Source organism: Teleopsis dalmanni, chromosome 1, assembly GCF_002237135.1.
Source record: "Teleopsis dalmanni isolate 2A chromosome 1, ASM223713v2, whole genome shotgun sequence".
Lineage (NCBI taxonomy): Eukaryota > Metazoa > Arthropoda > Insecta > Diptera > Diopsidae > Teleopsis > Teleopsis dalmanni.
Genome location: NC_051846.1, coordinates 3680217 through 3705337, shown reverse-complemented (window position 1 = coordinate 3705337; position 25121 = coordinate 3680217). Strand labels below are relative to the sequence as shown.

Sequence of the window (25121 nt, the reverse complement as noted above, 5' to 3'; positions counted from 1 at the left end):
TTTCACAGTTTCTTGGTCCTTTTGACGGAATGCATGCTCCTGGCTATTTAAACTGTTAACACAATGAAGAAATGAAGGAATGAAGGAATGAAGGAACACAATGACAGGATATTTTCACCTTCTCTGTTTGTCTTTCATTTCAGTTCCCTGACTATTATTTTATATCGCATTTAGTATGAGTTTTGTTATTCTTTCTCTACTAAGTATGTAGGTAACATTTTTTGAAATAAGTTTTAACATAATAATTGCATTTTGTATGTTTTTCCACACTTTTGCCCTTTATTTTTAGCATCCTTAGTTTTCGTCTTCATTGAGTTTTCCCTTTTCAAATTTTACAAAATTTACAAAACACACAATTTTGACCTTTCGGCAAAATGAAAAATAAATGAAAACAGAAAATTGTTCATACGTTGTTCGTACATTCTCTCATACAGAAGACATAGGTAAATCCGGTACAGCCTTTCGGAGAGAAAGTTTTTGGTTTGGAAATTGCAAAGTCAACTGAAATACAAAGTGAATTGCAAAACAAAAGTAGAAATAAAAATTAAAAAAAAAAAATATGTAAAAATTAAATTTAAAAAAAACGCGCCAAAAAAAGTTAAACAGAAACTTTTTTAAGTGTACACGGAAATTTCCCGGAAAATTGTGCACGCGTTAAGACGTCTTTATTAGCTCGGCGAGATCTCTGCACGTGTGCAAGTGTGTCAGGGTTTCGCTAGCTCGGAAAATTCTATAAGAACTGCCAGCTGAGAAGAAAAAAGAAGTTCTAACGCAGCCACAACGAAATGAACAAAATTTAATTTGAAGCATGAAATGATTTAAAATCAGGTGAGTTCATAATTTCACATATTTTTCCATTTCAGCATTGCACACTTTTATTTATTTTACTTAATTTTACATTTTTCCTCTTAAAAGGAAAATAAAAATGAAAATAAAAATAAAGAAAATGTAAAACTCATTTTATATCCAATAATTCATTTTTATGTAGTCCTTTGAGTTCAGCGTTTTAAATGCATTGAAAATGCTTTATTCTAACATTCAATCATTTGCGGTTGATTCTTCGAATTAATGTACTTGGTATAATATATATATATAAAAAAAATAAAAACTATATCTCATCTCATTTCAAGTTAAAAAAATTATTCCTTCATTTTATTTGCTATCTTTTGCGGTCAGTTTTCCACTTTTGGTAGTGCGTATGAATAATTCATGATGAGTTGCTGCAAGCCAATGAGATTGAACTCAATATTTTTGATAGTTGATTGGTTTTTTTGAAATAAGAAATAATAAATAAATATTTTTATTTATTTTTATTTATGCTTCATTTCACTTTACACCTGTATTTTGGATGATGTGATGATGTATTTATAGTACACATATCTAAGTATGAATCATTAAATATATCTGACTAATGCTATATATCGATTATTTCATATATCTCATATATATATATTTGTATGATTGTAATTATAATTATTATTTATACTATATAATAATATTATATAATTAAATATAACCTAACCTATTAACTATAAACTCACTGACTAATGCTATATATCGAATTTTTTCTATTTCCTACATATGTATAATTGTAATTATAATTATTTTTTATGTTATATAATAATAATATATAATTAAATATATTTTATACAATCACTCAACAATGCAATATATCGAATTTTTAATGTTTTCTTATAAATATCTAATTAAATAATTATAATTATAATTATTATTTGTATTATATAATAATATTATATAATTAAATATACTTTATATAATGACTGACTAATGCTATATATCGATTTTATGTTGTGTAAATATATTATATAATTAAATATATCTTTTATAATAACTGTTTAGTTATATATCAGCATATACCGAATTTTCTCTTTCTTCTTATAAATATTTAATACAATTATATAACTATAATTATAATTATTATATATACTAAATAATAATAATAATTCTGTCCCAAAAAATGTACATTCAACCGTGGTTATAAATATAAAAATTGAATAATTTTTATTTATTTAAATTATTTATAATTTAAATGAGAATGAATTAAAACAACTTAAATTATCTCAAACTAATTTTTATTTCATTTTCTATATTTCGTCTATAATCAAAAGTCGTCTTCAGGAAACTCACAATTTTATATCAATATTCAACACATTCAACATATAAAAATAAATAATGGTACACAGAATATGTATATAAATATAAGAAAATATATTAATAGTTTTTAAAACTTAACTCTAAATTATTGTAACTAAAACTTATAATTATAAGTAACACCTATTTGTTGATGTATAATATTTTTTAAAATTGGATCTGATGTTGTGTGGGATTATCAATACCATTAAAAATAATTTTTGATCATAATATAATAAATAGAAAAATTACAGAAATTATAGGAAACAATGTTAGAACAACAGAGTTGCCGATATACTATTGATCATGGATATGTGACGCTATTAAAAATAACTTTACGGCCAGCCCAGAAAATTTAAATTTTCTCGGTTTCATTTTTCTTATTGGAAGTATTCATAACATATAAATAATTTTAAAGTATAAAATAATGCTAATTGTGAATACTATTGAATGTTATTTCTGTGTTATGTTAGAATAAATTAATAAAATAGGATATCCATGTTCAAGTTAAACGACATCAATACTTCAATCCTTGAATAAATTGAGTTTAATGAACAAAGTGAGTTGTTGATGAAACAGTTTTCCATTTTTAACTAGAAAGAACACACAAAGTAACAGGGAACAGTCGTTATAATTTCTGTTATCGATATCATAAGAAGTAAAAACTCTAAAAAAGACATTCATAAAACACAACACTAAACTGAATCAATTAACTCCTGATCAGATCAACAAAACCAAATATAAACTAACATTATATTCGTTAGTCATTAGCAACGTAATATAAACCATCAAAACTTATTTTGTCGTCTTTAAAGTAGACTTCCTAGAGTGCAATACCACAATACCGCTTAAAACTCCATATATCTTAAGTGGACTGTTTGAAATATGTCCTTTAACTTTTTCAGCGAATTTTTTTGCAATCAAATCAAAATTTCTCATAGTGCACGTTATGATATGTTTTATGAAGTTAAGTTTAGTAAAAGTTCATGAAATCACTTCTTCAACTGTTTTTAGGCAAGTACTATTTAAATAAAATAATGGCTTACGTTACTAATAAGGCTATTAATAGAGGTACGTAGAGATAAAGGCGCAGGTCCCAATTGAGTCAAAATAATCTGCAGACGAGCGGCGTTAAAGGAAGGCGTGGTAAAAATGAAGAGGAGATAGAATCCGGTCATAAAATAGTTTTCTGTTTTCATTTTTCCTTCAATGTCAGTAAAATTATAAAACTTATATAATACTTTTTTTTGGTCTACATCCACAGTAAATTACTAAGGTGCGATATAGTTAAGATCATATTAGTCAGTGCTAAATAGGCTGTGGCGAAGGTGCTAGCAGTTGCAAACACTATTCAACTGTTAATCAAAGTGTACGAGATTTTTTTCTATGGGTCTAGACAGTAGTCCATAGAAGCAACATAGTAGACGCAGCAGTTCAGCTGTTGGTAGTGCTAAAATTGGCACTGCCTCGACATTTCATTCTTCTCACGCATGGCATGAGGAAATATTAAGATTTTTGTAGTATAATCCATTAAAAAAAAGTATTCTTTAAAATTACTACATCTTTACATATTTAACGTAATATTTAAAATACAAACAAGAGCAGATCATGTTGCGGAAAATTCAATGAAAATGGGAAAAAATTACTTTATCCCAAATATGTGTCATGACATCAAAATCCCATGCAACTTACTTAAGAACTGACCTACTTGGCACTTTCACTGTAAATAAATAATAAAAGCGATAAATTTAACGCAAAAAAGCCTTAAATAAAAAACATTGCTTCATGAAAATTTTTTCTAATTTTAAATTAATTGTTTTACGTAAAACATCTGTAAACAATCAGTTTTTTGTTTTATTATTTTTGGTAATTTTGTTCAATTTCTGCTTAAAATTATGTGCAAAATCATTAATTGCCCCCCAGCAGGCGAGCATTTATGAAGCTTTAAATATTCTTCACGATTACTGCGAACTTTCGAAAAAAACCAAAAATTAAATAATAATTTTTCTTTTTATTCAAATCAAAAACTTTTACATTTTGTTCTTTTCCCAACTTCAAGAACCAAAACTTATACGAAAGGGGAATGCAGAGCAAGACATTAGCAGATTTTTCATTCATAGTTTTCCATTTTCTTCGCACTGTTTGATTCGTTAATAAAACTTTTCATAGAAAACGAAATTATTTTTCTTTTTTTTTTTTTCAAGACAATTTTAAAATAAGATTCGCGCTAAGTAAAATGAAAATATCTGCGCGGAGTGAAAGTTTTCCTTTATGAGTTTTCTTCGGTGCAACAAGTGTTACTTACTTTGAAGGAAAATACTTAACAAGGTTGTGTTTTCCAGATGATGGAAGCCCTTAAGCGTCTTTGCGGTCCTTTTAATGGATTTTATTAGGAAATGCTACCGAATAAAAAAAATTATTGTTAATGCCACATTCTTTGTTGAAAAGTTTGGAGAGAAAGCAAAATAATAGTTGTAACAAATTTGTGCTGTTGTCTTTCATTAGTAATTGAAAGAAACTAAAGTAAAATAAAATTAATTAGGAAAAAAAAAACAGGGATTTGTGCGACGAAAGACAAAATGTAATTGAGAATAATAGAAAGTTGCTTCGTTATATTGCCAGAAGGATTATAATGACATTTGTTTAAATTAAAAAATATTTCATTGTAATATTAAAGAACAAATGTCACTTTTTCAAAAATGGCATTGCTTTTGGATGTTGTTTATTGTACTATAACAGAAAGATCGGTGGTCTTCGGTATTTAGATGCCCAACTTTTTTTTGGAAATCAGTTTTTTACTAGCTTATATGAATATCGAGTTATGTGATGTTATTATGATGATTCACTTATCTACTTCATTCACTATTGATGCACTTCTTCTACATATCCACATCAGTGTGCCAGTCAATAATGTTGCCAAATAAAGTTCCAAAAACTTTAAAATTCGTATAGATTAAATATCTATGGCATGCATTTACTAGACAACGATTTGCTTGATCTGATGTCAAGTGCTATTTTTATCTTTATCACATTCAATTTTGTGGTATGGTTTTCTAATCGATGGTAAGCTATCAACAAATCTGTCTTTAAACAGAAACATCGCAATTGATGGATTTATTCAGTATATAAGCCTTGAATTGAAGGCTAGCTTAGATAATGTTACGACAAAAATTAATAAAAGAAACATTTAATTTTCTAGCATGGTTTGCTACCCTATAGTGACACATTAGTAAAGTTACTGAAATCTCTGCGTAACATCGCAATAAGATTACTAATTAAATTTCTTTTCGTAAGGATTAACCTCTAAATTAATATGTTAACCGAAAATGACATATTAGCTAATATACTATGTAAATGCAGTTATTGCGAAATAAAGGAATTCCTTTTGATAGGAGCTTGCTTGCACATAGCTAAGATAAAAATAATTAAATCTACTTGCATAGTTTGCACAGACTATCTACTATGAGAGTGCACTCATTGCATTCAGAAAAATATGCTTTAATCACACAATAGTTAAATTAATCTGCACATTTTGTTAGAAAAATTTTACTCATGTGGTAAAGAAGATATAAAAACTAACATGTGGTATGGTTGAAGCAACATGATGCACCGAGTAAGAATATTTTGACCTGAGATTTAATTAAAATCTGGTTAAATCATTTAAATTATTTTGCTGAGTGTTTAAAAGATGCAATGTCGTATTTAAATTTTAATATCTATACTCGCACTTTTACTAAGATGAATATAGTGACACCGTAACGACTGCAAAAGAGCGATACCTACATCAAGTAATGTGTCATTATATGATACCACAAATACGTAGATTCGGTATGAAACATTACTGGTTCCACTAGGCAAACACTGCACCCCATACTTGCACGTTTATCTGGCTACTGGTCATTATACTTTATATATAAAGCTCTCTAGTTTATATACATATAAATACATACTATCTCTAACTAGTAACATATAATAAAATGACTTACTAATCTTAAACAAAGGGTTCTAACTATATTTATAAGCTTACGTGGCGTGCAATTTTAACAGAAATTTAATATCGAGTTTCCATCTAGAGACACCTGGCTGTCGGGAGATCCCTCCTTAGGAAAGGATCAACCATTTTCAATAACCGCCCTCAAATAGGAATTTAAATTACCAGACAGCTTTAAAGTCGTTGAGTTTGATTTAATTTACATCCAGGATGGTTATTGACTGCTATATATCTCTAAATATATATTGCTGCGACGTGGCCATTCGTGAGTGCTGGATTCGGATAAATAATTAATTATTTTAATATAATATAATTAATTATATAATTAATATAATTAATTATTTTAATAATGTTATAACTAATTATAACAATAATTAGTTGGGTCTAGTTTTGAATAACCGTTTTCATTGCTCTAAGTTATGTCAAACGCAAACACACAATTTTCTTTCATAATTAACATAATACAATCTATTTCCAAACTGACTTTCTTAGAAAACTATTTCTAAGATTACTTAGATTCTATATTCACAACAATATATCTGTAAGCATACCACACAAAAATTAAAACCGTTTAAAACAGAGTTCGGAATGTGGTGCACAAAATCGCACACTGCACTGTGCGAGTGGAAATTATTTTTAAAATATGCACACGCACATTTGTGGTGTTAAGAAAAAAAATGCACGCACTCAAATTTGTTGTGCGATTTTAAATTTCACATCGCACAAAGCGATGATTGTGCACACAGATTCGTGCACACACATTTGTGCTGTGTGACTGATTTTTAAAAATGTGCACAATCAGATGTGCGAGAAAATTTTATGCTCGCACCGCACTGTGTGACAAAAAATTCTCTTTGCACACGAGTGTGCTGCTCATATTACGTTTGCACAAATGTGCACAAATGTGCGACTGCACAAACGTGCACAAATGTGCACAAATGTGCGATGCACAAACGTGCACAAATGTGCGATTTTGCGCTTGCACCCAAGGGTGGAAAAAATTACAGGAACTTCACAATTTTGTTTGAAATAGAAAATATTATTTTGTTGCAAATTTTGAAAAAAATTGATATTTGCGTTCGTTGGGATCGTAATTTATGTTAAAAATTGCATAAATTAACAAATATTTAAAATAATTATTTTTGTTAATTAATGTAAACTAAAAATTATAACTGTCTTAACCTTATTTGTATTTTAACTTAAAATATTAGTTTTTTGTATATTACTTTGTGCATTTTTAAATGCAAATATAGTAAGTGAACTTAAAGTATTTGTTTGGAAAGTTTTGCACCAGTTTAAAAAAAATAAAAACATATTTTAGGAAGATTTTTTTATGCCCAAAAAATATGAAAGATTAGGAAAATATTTTTTTTGAACAGGTAGCAGGTATTGGTATTGGTGTATTTGTTTAATAAATTTTGCAACAGTTTAAAAAAGATAATACGGGAGGGCCACAAATATATATTTTTCTTCTCCAGAAATATGTATTCACATAGGTAGAGTATCTAACATTCATTAAAAAACGCGAAAGATTAAGAAAATATTTTCTTGAACAGGTAGCAGGATTTTAGCGCCCTTTCTACTGTGATAAGTAAGCAGAGATATAATTTAAGTGAAAAAAATATTTCAGCAATGTTATTAATAAGATTAAATGAAAATTTATTTCAAAAAATATGTAATAAAAATTATATATTTTATAATAAGAAATTAAGATATTAAATTATAAAATTATTTCAATAACTTTGTTAAATTTAAGCTGTAATTAAAGATAAAAATTAATTGAAATCTAATAACAAAATTAATTTATGTTGTTGTAAAAAATATTTAATTTGCTTTTTATAACCTTACTAACGAATCTTAGTGTACAACTTACTATTAAATAAAATTTTATGAAGTAGTCCAAAATTGATATATTTAATTTTTTCAAAGTACGATCCGTAGAACCGATCCTCTTTACTTATAACATTTCGAAACAAATACTCTTTCTCTATTAAATTCATGTACCTATTTAATATAACAAAGTTTTCAAGTACATTGTGAAATTAACTTTATTCCCATATTTTAAATTAATAAACCTTAAAAAAATAAGTAATATAAGCAATAAATGTAAATCTAATAATAAATTGAAAATTAAAATATAAATACAAAATTATTTCTTCAATAAAATATTTCGCATTAAGACCAAAATTAATACAAATCAGTTTTCCGTACTATTTTGCTGCGATATTTGTCATAATATTGTGCGCTTTTAAATCATCATTTTACACAAACGTGCAGTAGACATTTCGTCTCCGCACATTTGGGTGCATTTTTATTTTCGAGCCTGCACACAAAATGTGCTTCTCGTATTCTTTTCTGCACACGTTGTGTGCGAGGCAAGTTGGCTGCCGCACACACAATGTGCTGTGCGAAATAACTTCGGCACAAACACCGAATGCGTGTGCGAGTTTTATTTCACTCCACCACACTCGTGTGAAATGTGCGTTTCGTTTGTGCACACAAGATGTGCACTTAAGATGTGCACAAAAATTTTCGCACACCACATTTGTGGTGTGAAATTTTAGAATCGCACAACATTTGTGCGTGGTGTTTTGCATTTTTGTGCACAGCACAGTGTTTTTCTGAACCCTGGTTTAAAATAAGGCACAAAAAATGTTCACACAAATAGTAGTAAAAATTGAAAATTGATAATGTTGATATGACTCTCTGTATGACATAGCTTTTGGTCATGATCAAAAAGAACGTAACATTCCCCAGATGACGAATATATATGGCTCTTAGTTTAAGGTTATATCATTTAATATTAATATGATTTCATACTATATGTTGGGTTTTTAAGTGAAAGTTATTTATAAATATTGTGAACTATACATACATATATTCCCTTTGTCTCAAGTACACTTTGTGGTATAAATATTTTTTCGGAATTCATTTTCTCTTTAATAATATCAATTCTTCAAATTTTTATCCAAAACCACTTTATAAAATAGATTAAAATATGTCATAGCCATTTAGCATACAAAGCTTCTAACGAAACCTCACTTAACTTTCTAAAGGTGGATTAATTTTACGCAAATTTATCAAACATTCAACAAACATGATGTTTAACATTTTACACTTCATTAGCTGCGCCGCACAGCAAGAACAAAAGGAATCACTTAAGCAAAACAACAAAACTAACAACAATAACAATTACGTTTAACATAAACAACAACAATATAAATAATCTTCGCAGAAACGTTGAAATAATAGCAAAAACGTAAGGAGTCAACACCTTTGTGCGCGCCCTTTTTACACTTAATAAATTTTATTGTGCATCTCTCAAATGTAAACAAATTGATGAAATATTAAAGCAGAAGCAACAACAACAGCAATAACAATAACAATAATAATATACATAGAATAATAACAACAAAGCACACGACAACAAGTAGTTAATCACTGTCAAAATGTACGAACAACAACAAAGTATAAAGTACAAAAAGCAAAAATAAAAATAAAAGTAAAAATAAATTAATAAATAGAATGGTGAAAAACAATAACTCTTTACATTTCTCTACAGGTTTCTGTCTATTTTTATTAATATTTGTATATATTTATACTAAACATACACATACACTTAAATATACATTGAAAGCATTTTAATGCAAATGAATGAATTCTTGGCAAATTCATTGCGTATAATGGTAAACTCTTCGTAAAAGTTCAAAATGTTTTACTTACTTTTTGTACTTTACGCTGGTATAATATTTTGCAATGTATATTTTGTTGTTGTAAAATATTTATTAAAAAGCAAGCACAGTAGCACCTTTGAGCTCAACGCAGTATATGTACACACACACAGACGCACTCTTGAATATCGACGTAAAAGCAAATTGCGTATACTTCTCTGTACACATATATATAAACATGGAGTGCCTTGCTTAGCTCGCAAGGAAGGCAAAATGAATACTCGCACATTTAAGTAACTCATACCCCCCGTAATTCATTATGTTAATGGTGCTAATGGTGTTGTAAACAAAAACGTTAGCAACAACAGCGAACGCTAGTTGTAACAACAACAACCTAAACAGCTAAAACATACAATTTGACAGCAACAATATGCTTAAATAAAATATTTTTTGATAAGCAGATTAACTACAACAACAAACAACAAAATTTCAATGATTTTCATGTAAAACAAAAGCTTTGTGAACAAAATATAATGAAATACCAGCACAATAAAGAACAAATTAGCAAAAATTAAGAGAAACCCTACAGCCAGTCAAAACGAATGTAAGAAACAATAAGTATATAGGTATATGCTTCGCTTGATACTTTGTAAAAATTTGTTAACTTTTACAAAATTTTTTTTTTGTTGTATATGAGTATATGATACCATATAACATAAATATGCTGCATGAGGCTCATTCAAGTATTACATGTTGTCGTTATTTTGGGAGCACTTAGCTCGAGTACTTTTCCCAAAATGCTTACAGATGTGTGCACTTATATTCATATATTTGAATTTCTTTCTATTTAAAATAAAATATATGTACACATATTTAATGTAAATAAAATGTAAATATTTTATAAATAGGAACATCTGTTGCAGTTGATTTTAACGAAAAATCTGTCTTTGTAAATTTTTGGCAGGAGTTTATCGTACATTTGGATGCTTTAATTGTTTTGTTTTGAATTAACGTGTCAGTGTGTCTTATCACATCGACTGATAGAGTACGTGTTTCAGAATAAATATTCACTTAATATTGATGAAATGCTTACTTAAGACAAAATAATCCCCGCACCACATTTGTTTATAAATTTTTATCACTTTAATTATGTATAATACGCACGTATTATGCAGAAAATCTTCACTCAACATACTACAGATTCATATATGTAAGTGTAGGGCTATAAATGTATTATGTGGATTATGTGGATAAAATGAATACGGAACAGATCAATATTTAGGCGCCTTATGTTTAATGATGGATGTTATAGTTAGGAATTTGTTTATAAATATTATCAGGTATAATAAAAAATAAATATGTTTACATAAAATAAAACTAAATGCTAATTTACTGTTTTCTGTTACGTTGAATGTTAAAAAAATAATGTTCAAAAACATAGAAATGTTTTTATTAATGTTAAGTTCAGCTTATATTAAAGAAGTTTATGTTAAAGAAGTTATGTTAAATAAGTTATGTTAAGCAAGCTACGAAAGTTAGTTAAGAAAAGGACTTAACGGCTTTGAAACATATAATAAATTATATGTAAACGAAACGATTTTTTAATTAAAATAATTTGTTGTAAATTAACTGCAATATTTTGACTGACACGAATATTTTACTTTAAAGTTAAAACTGCTAAACATGTAAGAATCTAGATCTTTGGCTAAACTTCTTTTTCTTTAATTTCTGCTCATTAGCGAAAGATTTTCTAACTTAAAAAGACAAGCAAAACAAGTGGTCTTGTTGTAAATGAAAAAAAAAAAAATGAAGTATTTTCTCTTAACAAACAAATATCCTGAGCGTCTTGAGACCCACTTCACTGTTGATAACTATAAGTTGAAAATTTTGAACAATTTTGTTTATTTGGAAACCAGCGTAAGTACTCAAAATAACGTCAGACTAGAAATTCAACGAAGGTTCACTCTTCGAGCTAAGTATATAATTGCCAAATAAATCTCTACAGCTCCCTTTTTATGCCTGTTCTGCTCTATGATGTAGCATCTTGGACAATTACCGACAAACTTCTCCTCACTGTTGCCAACATTTGAAGCATACGAGTAAAAAATTCTTTTGCAACAAGTATCAAACGAGATTGAAAGATGAGTGAACACGTGACATTGACATAGTTAAGTGCATAAAAATTCAGCGGTTTTGCTGAGTTTATCATATCGTGCGTATAGAAGAAAGTGCTTCAGCTAGATCTGTGTTTGAATCGGTACCCGAAGGTGGAAAATGAAGTAGAGAACGTCAGCAATTTCGTTGGAAGAACCAGGTAATTAACGATATAAAGGCATTCGGTACTACCAACTTGTGAGAGCGAACCACCGATCGGTCTGGTTGGAGGAAGCTACTGGCTGCGGGCAAAGACGATTCCAATCGGTTGTACAAGGTTGTCCTATTCAATGCTAATTTTGCAGAATTTAATGTGATAAATTTAATTTAAAATTGGGTTTTATTGAATCAACAGAAAAATATGTTCAAGGACTCTACGATTGCCATTTGTGGTTTTCTGGTGCACAAATGTTTACCTATGCTCATGAGTAATAAAACAGATGAGTTTATCTTAATGATGAATATAGAGTTGCCACTTGTTAAAAATTGTAGCAATTTCAAGTTGGTTGCGGTTCAACTAAACCATTACGACAGTTTCTAATTCATGGATTTAAATCATAATAAACACAAATAAAGACACAAATAAATTTATTAAATATTCTAAACAATTCCAAAGAATAATCTCTACTTAATCTTAACTAAGCCAATTTCTGTAATCTCCACTGTATTTGTTATACCACTGTACCATTGACAGCAGACTAATTTATAATTTAAAAGTATCTTTAACCTTTTCAGTTCAGTTCTAGCCAAGTGAATATATTTTCTTATAATTTTTATAAAATAAAATTTACTTTGTTTTATGGCGAAACGTAGCAAGGACATTGATTCACAGCGTGGCAGTGAAGAGCCTTGAAATGCTCATGAAAATTGTAAGCGATTTCTTTTATTGAAATTGATTGTGAATTTAGTTAAATTTTCCCAGCATGGCCGGCAGCTGAGAGGTTTTTTAGCCAGGACTAAAATGAATTAGGGATATTGAATTTTAAAATAGTGCAGATAAAAATAAATAAAACAATTGAAATCTGAAGTAACTGTAATTGTGTATGCAGTTCGAATACTCAAATAATTTATACAACTGAAGCAATTTTTTTTAAAAACATTTATTTTTTTGTTGTTTTGTGAAACTACGTCCAGAATAAAATTGATTTTTTTTTTAATAGCTTTTAAAGTTTGGGGCTTTATTTAAATTTAATTGCATCAATTAATGTAAAATAATTAATTACAAACAGTTTAATGACTGTCACTCAAATTAACTACAATCATTTAATTGCATGCCTTCGGGTGTGTTGAAAGGATATCACATGGACTGGGAGAAATTTAATACATTAATAGAATACTTGCCAAAGGGGTAAACTGAAATAGGTTTTCTATTTATAAATTATGAAGAAGTATGAAAATGTGACGACATTTTAGAAGACCTAACAAGTGTCTTGAAAATATTTTTCATTCTGTTTAGTATAAAGCAAATAAAAGTGTGTATTTTAACCTTAAAGATAACTAACAGAACTAAAGAATATCCATCTTAAGTGATAGCCAGACAGCAATAAAATCGGTTGATATCAAGACTGGTGGTGAAATGTCTTAAATATCTGAATGTGGTTGACCAGTATTAATATAAGTCCTATGGGTATCGCTTCACGATAGAATTTCCGACAATGGACTTGTAGACAAACTTGCCAGAAACGGATGGTATCGCTGTATGCAGTTTTAGAACTACCTTTGGCTTCGAATAAGGTCATTTTTCTCAACCATTCAGAAAGATGATTAGAAACAAATACAATTTTTCTCTCGAGTACTCCTAACGGCCTCTCATCACTTTTGTTAATTGTCCAAACTTTTATACCAGTAGGACAAGCATGATAATAGGCTTGCAGAGCGTGATTTTTGTTAGTCGAGAGAGGGTTTTATTTCTTAATTGCCTGCTTAGCCAAAAGTTAAATCAGTTGGCAACATTGGTTCATTGTTAAATCTCTAGGCTGATGTCATTTCAGGTGTTTACGCTGGTTCTTCGAACTTATAATTGGCAACAGTGACGTCGCAAGAAGCTCAGGAGATTTGTTTGTTGACAGAAAGTACTTTGTTTTGTCCTCATTTACCACAAGACCCATTTGCTTTACTTATTTTTATAAGTTGGAAAATGCCGCAGTTCAGGCCAATGATATCAATATCATCGGCACACGCAAGTAGCTTCATACTTTTGAATATCTAATCTAGGGTGGATTTGTCAGGTCTGACGCCACACTGATAACGTCCAGTTAGTTGGTTGACAATTGGCTTCAATTTTTTACATGGTATGTTTGGCAGAACTTTATATGCGATATTCAAAGGACTGATCCCTCAATAATTGGAACAGTTTGCAGGATTACATTTTTAGTGGATTGGACTGCTAATAAAACTACTTAAAACTACTAATACAAATAAATGATAAGCAATTCTAATTCTTTACAATTGTTAAACATATGATAGATAAAAAAACGTCTATTCACAGCTTCCAGAATAGTAGCTTTTTCTTCGTTTTAAACATTTTTGAACATAATATGATATCAGCTGCCGATTATCTCCGTATATATTTATTTTGAATTATCATGTGGATGCAGTGTAGGCAAATTTCAAAATTTTGTCAACTCAAAAAATCACTGTTTGGAAAGAGTTCACGAAAAGGCACTAAATGATATACATTTATTTAGTGCTTCGACTTATCGGAACTCCTGCTTATTTTGGAAACTTTACTCTAATCGAATCAAGTGCAATAATTTAAGCAATGTAGTTTACACTTAGACTTATCGGAACTTTAGCATATGCCGAAATGGATTTTATGTGAAAAATGGTACTTATTGTTGCATATTTATCGACTTAAGTACAATGGTCTAAACAATGCACTTTATACTTAGTGGACTTAGACTTAACAGTGGTTAAGTATATTTTTATATGCATTTGGTGTGAAGAATGAGCCATATTGTTGCATATTTGTCTGAATTAAGTACAATTGTCTAAACATAACATGAGATTAAGTCTTCAAATGAAATTCTATTGAAATCAGATCTCATTATAAGGTAAACATTCAAAAAAATCTTAAACACTAAAATCAATTTCGACTTTTTTAAACACTACTCCTTCACTTTCTTAATAGAGAATAAAAATTTGTACTAATTCCAATTATTAAAAATATTTTTCATTTTTCAAAATAAATTTAAATTATTTAAATTGTATTAAAATGTCATGCATATTGAGAAGTCAAAACGTTTGACTCAATTGAGATGCAAAATGTGGCACTCGTAAAGGAAAATCAATAACGTCGTGGGCCTCATGTTGCGTTTTTGTATCTGAGCGCAAAAATATTTGTTGCGGTTAAAGTGCTTAACTACGAGTAGGCACATTGCCAAATCAGCAAATGGCTTTGGCGTTGACAGTGCTGCCAGCATTTAAACTATTACCCAGTGTAGTGGTGCCGCAACCAAAGTGCCATCCACAAACACTACAATCAACACAGCACCGCATGTAGTGGCAACTGTTAAATGTTGCACAGCATGTAGCCACCATTTTTTGCACTGAAACAAGAATTTATGCAACACACGCGCTGCTCTGGTTATGCAAATAAGATACTTTTTGCTTGAATGTGAGCATCCCATTTTTATTAGTGCAAATTGCCATAAAGCCTAGTAAATTTCATGCAAAAATCTTGCTTAACACGAGTTTAGTTTGCAGTGGAAATTTTTAGTCTTGAATTTGCCAAACTCGTGCTCAACTGCCTCTTAATCGAGTATTGCAATAAATGCAACTGCACAATTTTGACAACAAATTAAACTGGTAAATAATTTATGATTAGGAGAAGGGGGAGAAAGAGTAAGAGTTAGTGGTACTCAAAAAAACATCTTCTGTTTTTGTTTTTCTTGAATTTTAATAAACTAAACCGCCCAGAGCTCGATATTTCTTTGCAAGTTGACAACATCAGACTGCAGTTGCATTTAAATTACAGGACTAACATGAAGAAATTTATTTTTGCGGAAGTTGCAAAAGTAGCTGCAATGAAAACTTTCAACAGCAGATGAAAAGGGAAGCAGAGCCTGAGGTAACCCGTAGTACTTTTTGTTCAGTGTATTAAATGCGAACAAATTTATTACTCAGCTTGCCAGAGATAAGTCCTAGTATCCTCTTGATTACATGAACTTAAGTTTTCTTTAGCAGTTTCCTCTATTTTTTTTTTTTTGCTTTAATCGCATTAAAACTCTATGAAAACTAGCCTGTGGCCACATTAAATGGATTAAAATACAAAAACAATAAGAAACGAGGTAACGATGGAACTAAGGGAGAGAAGAAAAGAGTTAAAACATTTCAGTAAATGAGCATGGCAAACAGTACACAGTAGCAAATTAGGTTAATTAAGTTTAAAAATATTAATTTCAATTATGTTCCATAATTATTTAATATACCTTTACACAATGGAAAACTTTGCTGAGAAAGGCTTCATATGTCTTTGGTTTTATATGTGCACTTAGAGATAACAAATGAAAAGGAATTTCATATGAACGTGAATAAAATGTGTAATTATAAGATTGTAGTAGTTTTGTCTATTAGAGAAGGTACTTATTTTAATTCAATTATGTGCTCTACAAATATATGTAACTATTTTAAATAAACGTTAAAATCATTAAAGCCTAAATGACTACTTTCTACCCATAAATAGTAAAGAACATTCTTTATAGGAAGAACTGAGTTAGCATTAACACGAATTCATTATTTCTATATGAAATACAAAATTCATTTTGTATGCATATCTTGCATTCTCATGTGCATTCTCTCAAAAGGACTTATTAAGAAATTTGATTTTCCATCACAAAATTGTAATTTTAATAACAATGTAAAGACAAGTTTAATTTTGCATTACAAACCATTGATAATATGTTAAGCCTTTAGTAACTAATCGTTTTTACGGGTAAATTTTTTAAAGTTGCTATAAGTTTAAAAGTATAAAAGTAAATACATGACTATACTTACAATTTTCAACCAGCAACAAGCATAATTCAAAATATCTTCCCGAAGTTAGAGCCAAGCTCAAACTTGAAGCGTTTAAGATGAAACTCACTGTTTGTAAAACTGTCTTTACTATTGATACTATTGATATTGATCAATGACAACAGAATAGTAAACAATCCTTTCTTTGCAAATTATCTGCCTAATCCATATCATTTGCTGATTATGAACTATCAGATAAATTCGAAATTCTGTACACAACCCAAACATAAAACCCTTATGATTGGAAACTGGCAGTAATAGAGTATATCTGGGTGAATTTTGCAGACTTACGAATGTTATTGACAACAGGCGAATGAGAGTAGTAGTACAATCTATCACTATGAAATGGTAGCGAATGGATGTCAAATGAAAATTCGAATAGAATACATATTTGTGATGAGTATGTATGTATTACGTTACATTGAATTCAGATATAGGTAAGCAGGTTAGCTTGGTCATTGACAGTCTTATTAAGTACCCAACGTACTTAGACCTAATTGTATAATTTTTAAAACCAACAATCTTAATAAGACCCCTAAAATGTAATCCTTTCTGAACCATCATGTCAATGTTTCTTAATAGAGAAAACTCCATGAAAACTGCCTTAGTAGAGAAAACTGCATGAGAATATCTTTTAAATGATAATAACCCAATAATGTTGTAACGTTTACTGGCTTCTTTTTCTACCCTGCTACTCGAGCTTCTGCTGTATGTGGTTCTCATTTTTGAGCTTAGTTGAGCCATTAGGTATTTTGAAACTATCGCACATAAACCAATTGAGAATTCATTTGCATTGAGGAAGTCAACTACATTGATTAATATTTTTTTTCTTGATGTTTAATGATATTTTAATAAAATCATCAATAACTTATTTGTAATTTTATTTAAAATTATTTAATTTTAGTATTAATGTAGATAAAAAATATAGTATAAACTATAAATATTATTATATAGTATTATTAATATTCTTATTTAACAGACCATAACAGGGCTGCATAAATTACTATGTCGTTATAAACAGTTCTTTGAACCGGAACCGAACCAAAAACCGATATTTTCATCGGAGCGAAAACCGAAACCGTACCGATATAATTTTTTTTAAGAACCGGAACGGAAATAAATTCGGGGCTTCGAACCGTAACCTTACCGAAAACCTATTTTTTTGTCGAAGCAAAAACTCAAACCTAACCGATATACTTTTTTGTTTTGAACCGCATCGAAAATGAGAACAGGAAAAATTCCTGTTCGGGGCCATAGTTATAACTGTGTTTATCGAATATAGATGAAGGTTATATTAAACACCTGAAAAATATTTATTATATTGGATTTATTTATATATTTTAATATATTATAGAAAATATTTTTTGATTTTTATCGATTTTTTAATTTTCAGAATTTTTTTATAACAAAACCAAACAAAATTTGAAATCTCCTGTTATCGCACCGTCAATCAAAAAATTAAATCTTAAACATGAATAAATATTAAAATTGCTACACAAAAGTTTGTATTCATGAAAAAATTCAGAGATTGGCTATTGAAATATTTCCTTTCATTCCATTCTTACCTCTATTTGCTTTTAATTTATGATTATTTCCAATAATCGTTTGGCTTAAGCAAATTTCATGAAACCAAATATTTTTTTATGTTTTTCATTCTCGTCCGTTTTTTGCGTTCAATTATTGTAAAATTGTTTATTTTTAATTTAAAGCAAAGAGAGTGGAGCTGAGTTTTTTAAATAAAATAAAATGTAACTGAAATATATTTAAATATAATATTATCTTAAAGCTAATGGAATTTAAGATTAAGTAAAGAACTTCAATATTGCGGAATTATGGCACTTAAGTACAATTTTTATTAGCTGCGAAATTTAATTTACTTAAATTTATTCGTATTTTTAAAAAGTATATTATTTTAATCAAAATAACAAAATAAAAATAAAACCATCTAAAGTTGATTTCGAAATTTTTTCAATATTTCACCTAAAATAATATATCTATTTTTAGAATTTATTGCACTGAAATTTTTAATAATAAATAAAACACAATAAATAATAAAAAAAAATAAATGTTATAAAAATAGTTGTTATAATAATAACTTTATATATAGAAAATACTAGTACAAAAATATTGTTAAAATTAATAAAACAAATATTTCAAAATTCCACGTCAGTCATACGCACCGTTGTCCGCATGAGAATGTAATCAAAGCCCGTGATTCAAAGCTAATTTGCTTTACGTATTTATTGATTTCCTCATGGAAGATTTTAGAAAAATACTTTAGCATACTTTTATGCTTGTCATAAAAGTAGTAAGCATAGCTTGATATTATAAAATTGCAATGAAAATATTTGGTATTGAATTAAAAGCATTTTCGGATTATTTAAAATATTTGAAGAATTTTTATCGTAATATTGGTTGATTATTTTCCATTGTGTACTTTGTTGGCATTTTAAATGCTCATAAATTTATAATTATACATTGCTTTCGTTTTATTGTTTTAGTGTAAACAAACAATTTGGCCAGCACAAATTGTTTATTGAATTTTTCAACAATTTTCAATAATGCTTTCTCATTGTGTATACTTCAAGAAAACCACAAACTTTTGTGTGATTTAAATTCAGAAAATCTTTTTTATGTACTAATTTCTTATTGCTGTCAGTTGCAGGTATCTTAAAAGTTCATTTAATGATTTTGAAAACAGAAATTGATTTAACAATATGACCGGAATTACTATTTTCAAAATTTACTTTACACATTTACTTTACATATTTAGATTACATATTTATTTTAGTTCGATTCCTGGTACTTGCAGTCTCAAAAATAATTATTTACGAATAATTAAATACAAGAATTATTTCCAAGACCACTGATGAAGGGTATTTGGCAATACTCGAAACAGCTGTATGGTCAGCCAAAAATTCAATTAATTAAAATAATTTAAAAAAATAAATTTTTGTTGTTGTTTCACTTCTGTTCGAAAACCTCTTTATATTTATTTTATATTTATTTACTTTTTACATTTATTTTACATATTTTCATTACATATTTTCATTACATATTTATTTCACATATTTACATCACATATTCACTTTAAACTTTAATGTGTTTTAATTTAGTTGTAGATTCTAGTAATTAAATGAGTTTAATACAATAGAATATGAAATTTATATACATGTAGATAAATATGTAAATAACAAATTAATTTCCAATTCCAATTAATTAAAAAAATTTGTGTATATATGAAATTTTAATTTATTTTTTATATAATACACTTGAAAAAAGCCTTAACAGAAAACTTTAGGGTAATACAGAAGAGGAGATACAAGAGAATAGATACAATGATCGATTGGCAGAGTGACAGAGTAGCCTGGTATCGTCTTACCATGCAAAAAACTCAGAAAAATAGAAAAAAAAGAAAACAAAAAAACAGGAATAAAAAATCAGAAAAAAATAAAAAAATAAACCAAAAAACAAAAGCAGAAATGAAGACAGAAAAACAAGGCAGAGGATCGAAGACAGAATAAGGTTGTAGTCTTCCTCGGGGACTGCCACCTTGACGTGGTGAGGCGGGTTAGTAGTTACGTAGAGTCTTCGAGTGATGCCGGCGGTAGCCTGCTACTGGTAGGGCCTCCCTTGCCGGTAAGGTCAAATGAGGAGTAATGAAGCTAAGCGCAGTTCACAATGTAGCGTCGGTACTCATAATGATTGGCTGCAAAATACGTTTGTTTTCCAGGCTAGGAGCGGCCTATTTAAAAGTGATCTGTCACTATATACAATGCTTACAGGACTGACATTGTGCTTGTAACCCATCAGCAGTGTTTTGCTCCCTTTTTTAACTATTTTCTGAAAATAAAACATGAGTCTAAATTCGATGGAATTATAGTCTCCAAGTAGTACCTGTACTTATATGGCGAATCCACCTACTTTGGAAGCATGCATAACGGATTTGGAGGTACGAAACTATGTTGAAATAGAATCTCTTCGTTAGGTACAACTGTAAGCACTTTGTTGCCCAATGTTCCCCTGGGAACGCAATGGAATGAAGATGAAGAAGAATGGATGATTTAATTGTACTATATATATGTAATCACTCTTCTTCTACACTATTTTTTATTGAATTAATTACTTGCATTCAATAATATTTTATAAATTATTTTCTTATCTAGAATGAGTTACCAATTAATGCAGTAAATTCTAAATTCTACACTCCAAACCAACTTAAAATCATTTCAAAGATTCAAAAGTTTTAAAGTTGATTGAAGAAAAATCTTAAAAGCTAAGTTATGGGTGTCCAACATCTAATAAGTTCATGTACTCTAAAATACTTTGATCCGTCACTACCTGTGAAGAAAAAAGTATCGTTTCAGTAATATGTTAGTGAGTTTTTGGTTTTACCAACATTTATTTCATCTTCCACTTAAGCACAAAAAAGGTCCTTTGTATATTTTTTTTTGTACCTTCCTGCACATCTCAAGAGATGTAATTCTGCTGAGATGAAAGCATAATTAAATATTCTGCACGCGTTTGCAGTATTTCACACAAAATTGAAGGACAACTAAAATGAAGCACCTAAGTATCTTGTCTAGACTCTCGCCATTGTGATCACCTGTTTGGGGCTGTAATTAGCTTTGTTTCGCACGAACTTACACAACTTTTTGGTCATTGTTTTTTATGGCACAACCGAAGGAAACCATTGCGATAATTTTACCAATTATTGGTTCAAGCATTGCATTCCTGTCAGTTTTTTGATGGAAAATATAAACAATCACACGGTGTAGCATTCTCGCTATTGAAGAGAAACTGATATGCCTCGTAATGAACAAAATATACACGAGGATAATGCATTGATTTTCTATTGTGTAAAGTTCAAGGACAGAGCATTGAAGTTGTGAAAGTTAAAATTTGTCTAGGAAATAAAATGGATTTGTTTTCTTTTGGATTTTTTTTGTTGGTAGATACTTTTATATTGTGAAAATACGTTCAGTATTTGTGGTTTAGTGTGTGCACTAAATCTAAATTTCAGCTGTTGAAATAGTAAAAAAGCATCTCAAAAAGTTGAAGGCATTTTACAACAATTTGCTGCATTCAGCGTTGTTTTGCTTTTACACTACACCGAAATATCATGCATCAATGGGTTTCATTGGAAGTACAACATTTCGTTGTCAAAATAGTTAAAAAATGTTTTGTTTATTTATTTGAAAGTTTGAAGTACAAAAAGTTTATTGTTTTGTAGTTGTATAGTCGTATACTATAACGTTCACATAGAAAATTCTTTTATTAAAGGCATTTATTTAAGGTTAGAATACATATATGTATATATATATATATTGGCTTACAGAGAGCTGGACACTGCGACCATGATTGATTTATTGTGTTGCATTTAAGGATACTTCTTCTATTGAATAATTATTCTATTTTATTATTAATAATTAACGATTAATACAAAGTTAATTAATTATACGAATAGGAAATAAATAGCAATAAGATTAGAAAAACATTTTGTTTCTGATTTTAAGAATAGGAAATGAACAACAATATCAACTGAAAATAGAAGATTTATAATACATAACATATATGAATATGTCATAATTATCAATAAGAATATAAAAAGAATTTTATTTAAGAATAGAAAATTAGCAGCACTAAAAATAAAGCAAAAATTTTGTTTATATTTTTTGGAATAGAAATTTAATAAAAATTATACAGAAAAAAATCGCATTTATATGTCAAAAATAAATAGTCATAAGAACAAGTATAAATTTCATTTGCACCCATGCATATACGAATAGAAAGTGAATAGCAATAGGTGTAAAAGATGGTGAACATTTAGTATAAATAGAATAGAAATATCAAGTAGTAATAAAAGAAAAAAATGTTTCTATAGTTATGTTTTATATATAACAATAGATCATAACAATATAACAATAGAATAGAAAGTGATAATTTATCTAAACAAGAATAGAAAACGAATATCTAAAATAGAAAAAAACTTTATTTATGCATTTAGGAATAGAACTTGCATATCAAAAAGATTAGCAAAAAATTAATTTATTGTATAAGAATAAAATAAAGTAAATAATAAAAAATTTTAATTTAAACATTTAAGAAAAGAAAACTAATAGTTAAACAAACAGAAAAAAAGCTAATATTATCTATCTGTGAATTAAAAACCAATAGTAATAAGAATATAAATAAAGGTTTCATTTATCCGTTAACGAATAGGAAACAAATGGCTATAGAAATATAGAAGTAAGTGCATTTATGAATATAAAAATGGAATCTGAGAAGCAATAAAAATGAAAACAAAAACTGATTCATACATAAAAGAATAGAAACCGAATACCATTAACAAAAGAGAAAATTTTATATGTACAGTATAAGAATGGATAATAAAGAGATATTAAATGAAAGGTTTTAATTTCTGCATATAAGAATGCAATGAGACTAGCAAGAGATATAAAATATAAAGTTTTTATATACACATTCTTATATATATAATTCTAGAAAATGAATGTCAAAAATAAAAGCAATAAAATTTTCATTTATCAGTATAGAAAAAATAAATGAATATAATAAAAATAAAATATAAAATTATTCATATGTGTACGAATAGAATCGGATTAGCAATAATGTCGGATAAAAATAAATAAGGAGCGTATAGTACTAAGAATAAAAAAAAATTATTTGTATGTATAAGAATAGAATCAGAATAGCAATTATAGTTGAAGAAATATATAAGAATAGAAACTAAGTAATAGAAACAAAAATAAACAGATATATATAGAGAACATAGCGATAAGAATAAAATAAAATTATTTGTATGTAAAAGAATGGAATCCGAATAACAAGAAAAATTGTTAAAAAATATAAAAATAAAAAGTGATTAGTAAAAAAAAAAATTAAAAAAAATGCCATTATTCATGCAAGAATAAGAAATAAAAAGTAATATCTATAGAAAATATTTTTTGTTTAGATATGTAAAAATAAAAATACCTTCTTTTATTTATACATAAAAGAATAAAAATAAATTGCAGTAAAAATAGAAAACAAGCTTTCATTTATCTATATAACTAATACAAAATAATATACAATAATTTTGCCAAAAATAATACTGAGTCTTATTTTAACCATTATAAATGTACATAATGGGTAGTTTATGTTGACATCTGACCAAACAGTTATTTTTTTTTTCATTTTATCGATACACCAAAAATACTTTTATTGCTTTTGCTCTATCTGCACAGGTTTAGCTGCACTCAGATAAAAATTGACTCCCACATTATTTCATTTCGACCGAAATGGACTGATTTTGATACTCCCCGCATTTTGAGTAAATGTAAGATTTGATTTTGAAATTTTTGGCAACAAATATCAAATCGAATGTGCTTCACTATATTTTGTCATAGCTCAGCATAACGCTGTGTTCCATAACGCCAGCCAAAGGTGAGTTAAGTGGTAGAAGTGCTATTAGGAAACCGATTTCGATGGGGATTTTCAATTTCGATTTGTATTGTTTGTTTTACTGAAACACAAAACCAATTTGTTTATTTTTGCTGCTTCTGACATATTTATGTCGAACGTTGGTAGGGGAATCGATATGTTATGTTGTATTACTGATGCCACAAATTGTGCCTTTGTCCAAATTTAGCTGACACATGTACGTAAAATTATGTGGCATATGAATGAAATTGTTTGTATCTTCAGCATTAAAGTGGCACACAATTGTTATTTTTTTTTGCTGTACAGACATACATATGTTAGATACATACAGACGTATATTTGATGTACTAAAAAATATTTATTTTTCGATTTTACTCTTAGTGGAGTGTATAAAGTCAAGTAAATATTTTGAAATTCGTGCTTTTAGGCCATATATTTTTGTGGTATTTCTGTTCATCCTTTTTGCGAATTGCGTGCTCGGCACACATTGACTTAAGTGGCACATAGACACAATTAGGGACATAAAATTTGTGTTTTTGCTATTGTTTGCTTTCAATAAAAATCGCAATACTTACTAAGCTTTCGCAATACTAAGAGCTGTAATCGAATTTATTTCCACACAGTACTTAAATCTATTTTATGTGTTAGCCCAAAATTAATTTAGAACAATTATAGGGAATGATTTGGGAGAACAATTTTCT

The 25121-nt window shown here is 28.5% G+C and overlaps 1 protein-coding gene across 1 annotated transcript in view; it reads left to right on the top strand.

The window, feature by feature from the left end:
- Positions 1 to 368: 368 nt before the first annotated feature.
- LOC119673226 (GATA zinc finger domain-containing protein 14-like) overlaps positions 369 to 25121 on the top strand; it is a 56469-nt gene continuing 31716 nt past the window's right edge. Inside the window, exon 1 of the mRNA XM_038084470.1 lies at positions 369 to 828. The gene's annotated coding sequence lies outside the window, so the exon portion shown is untranslated. The remainder of the gene's footprint in view (positions 829 to 25121) is intronic.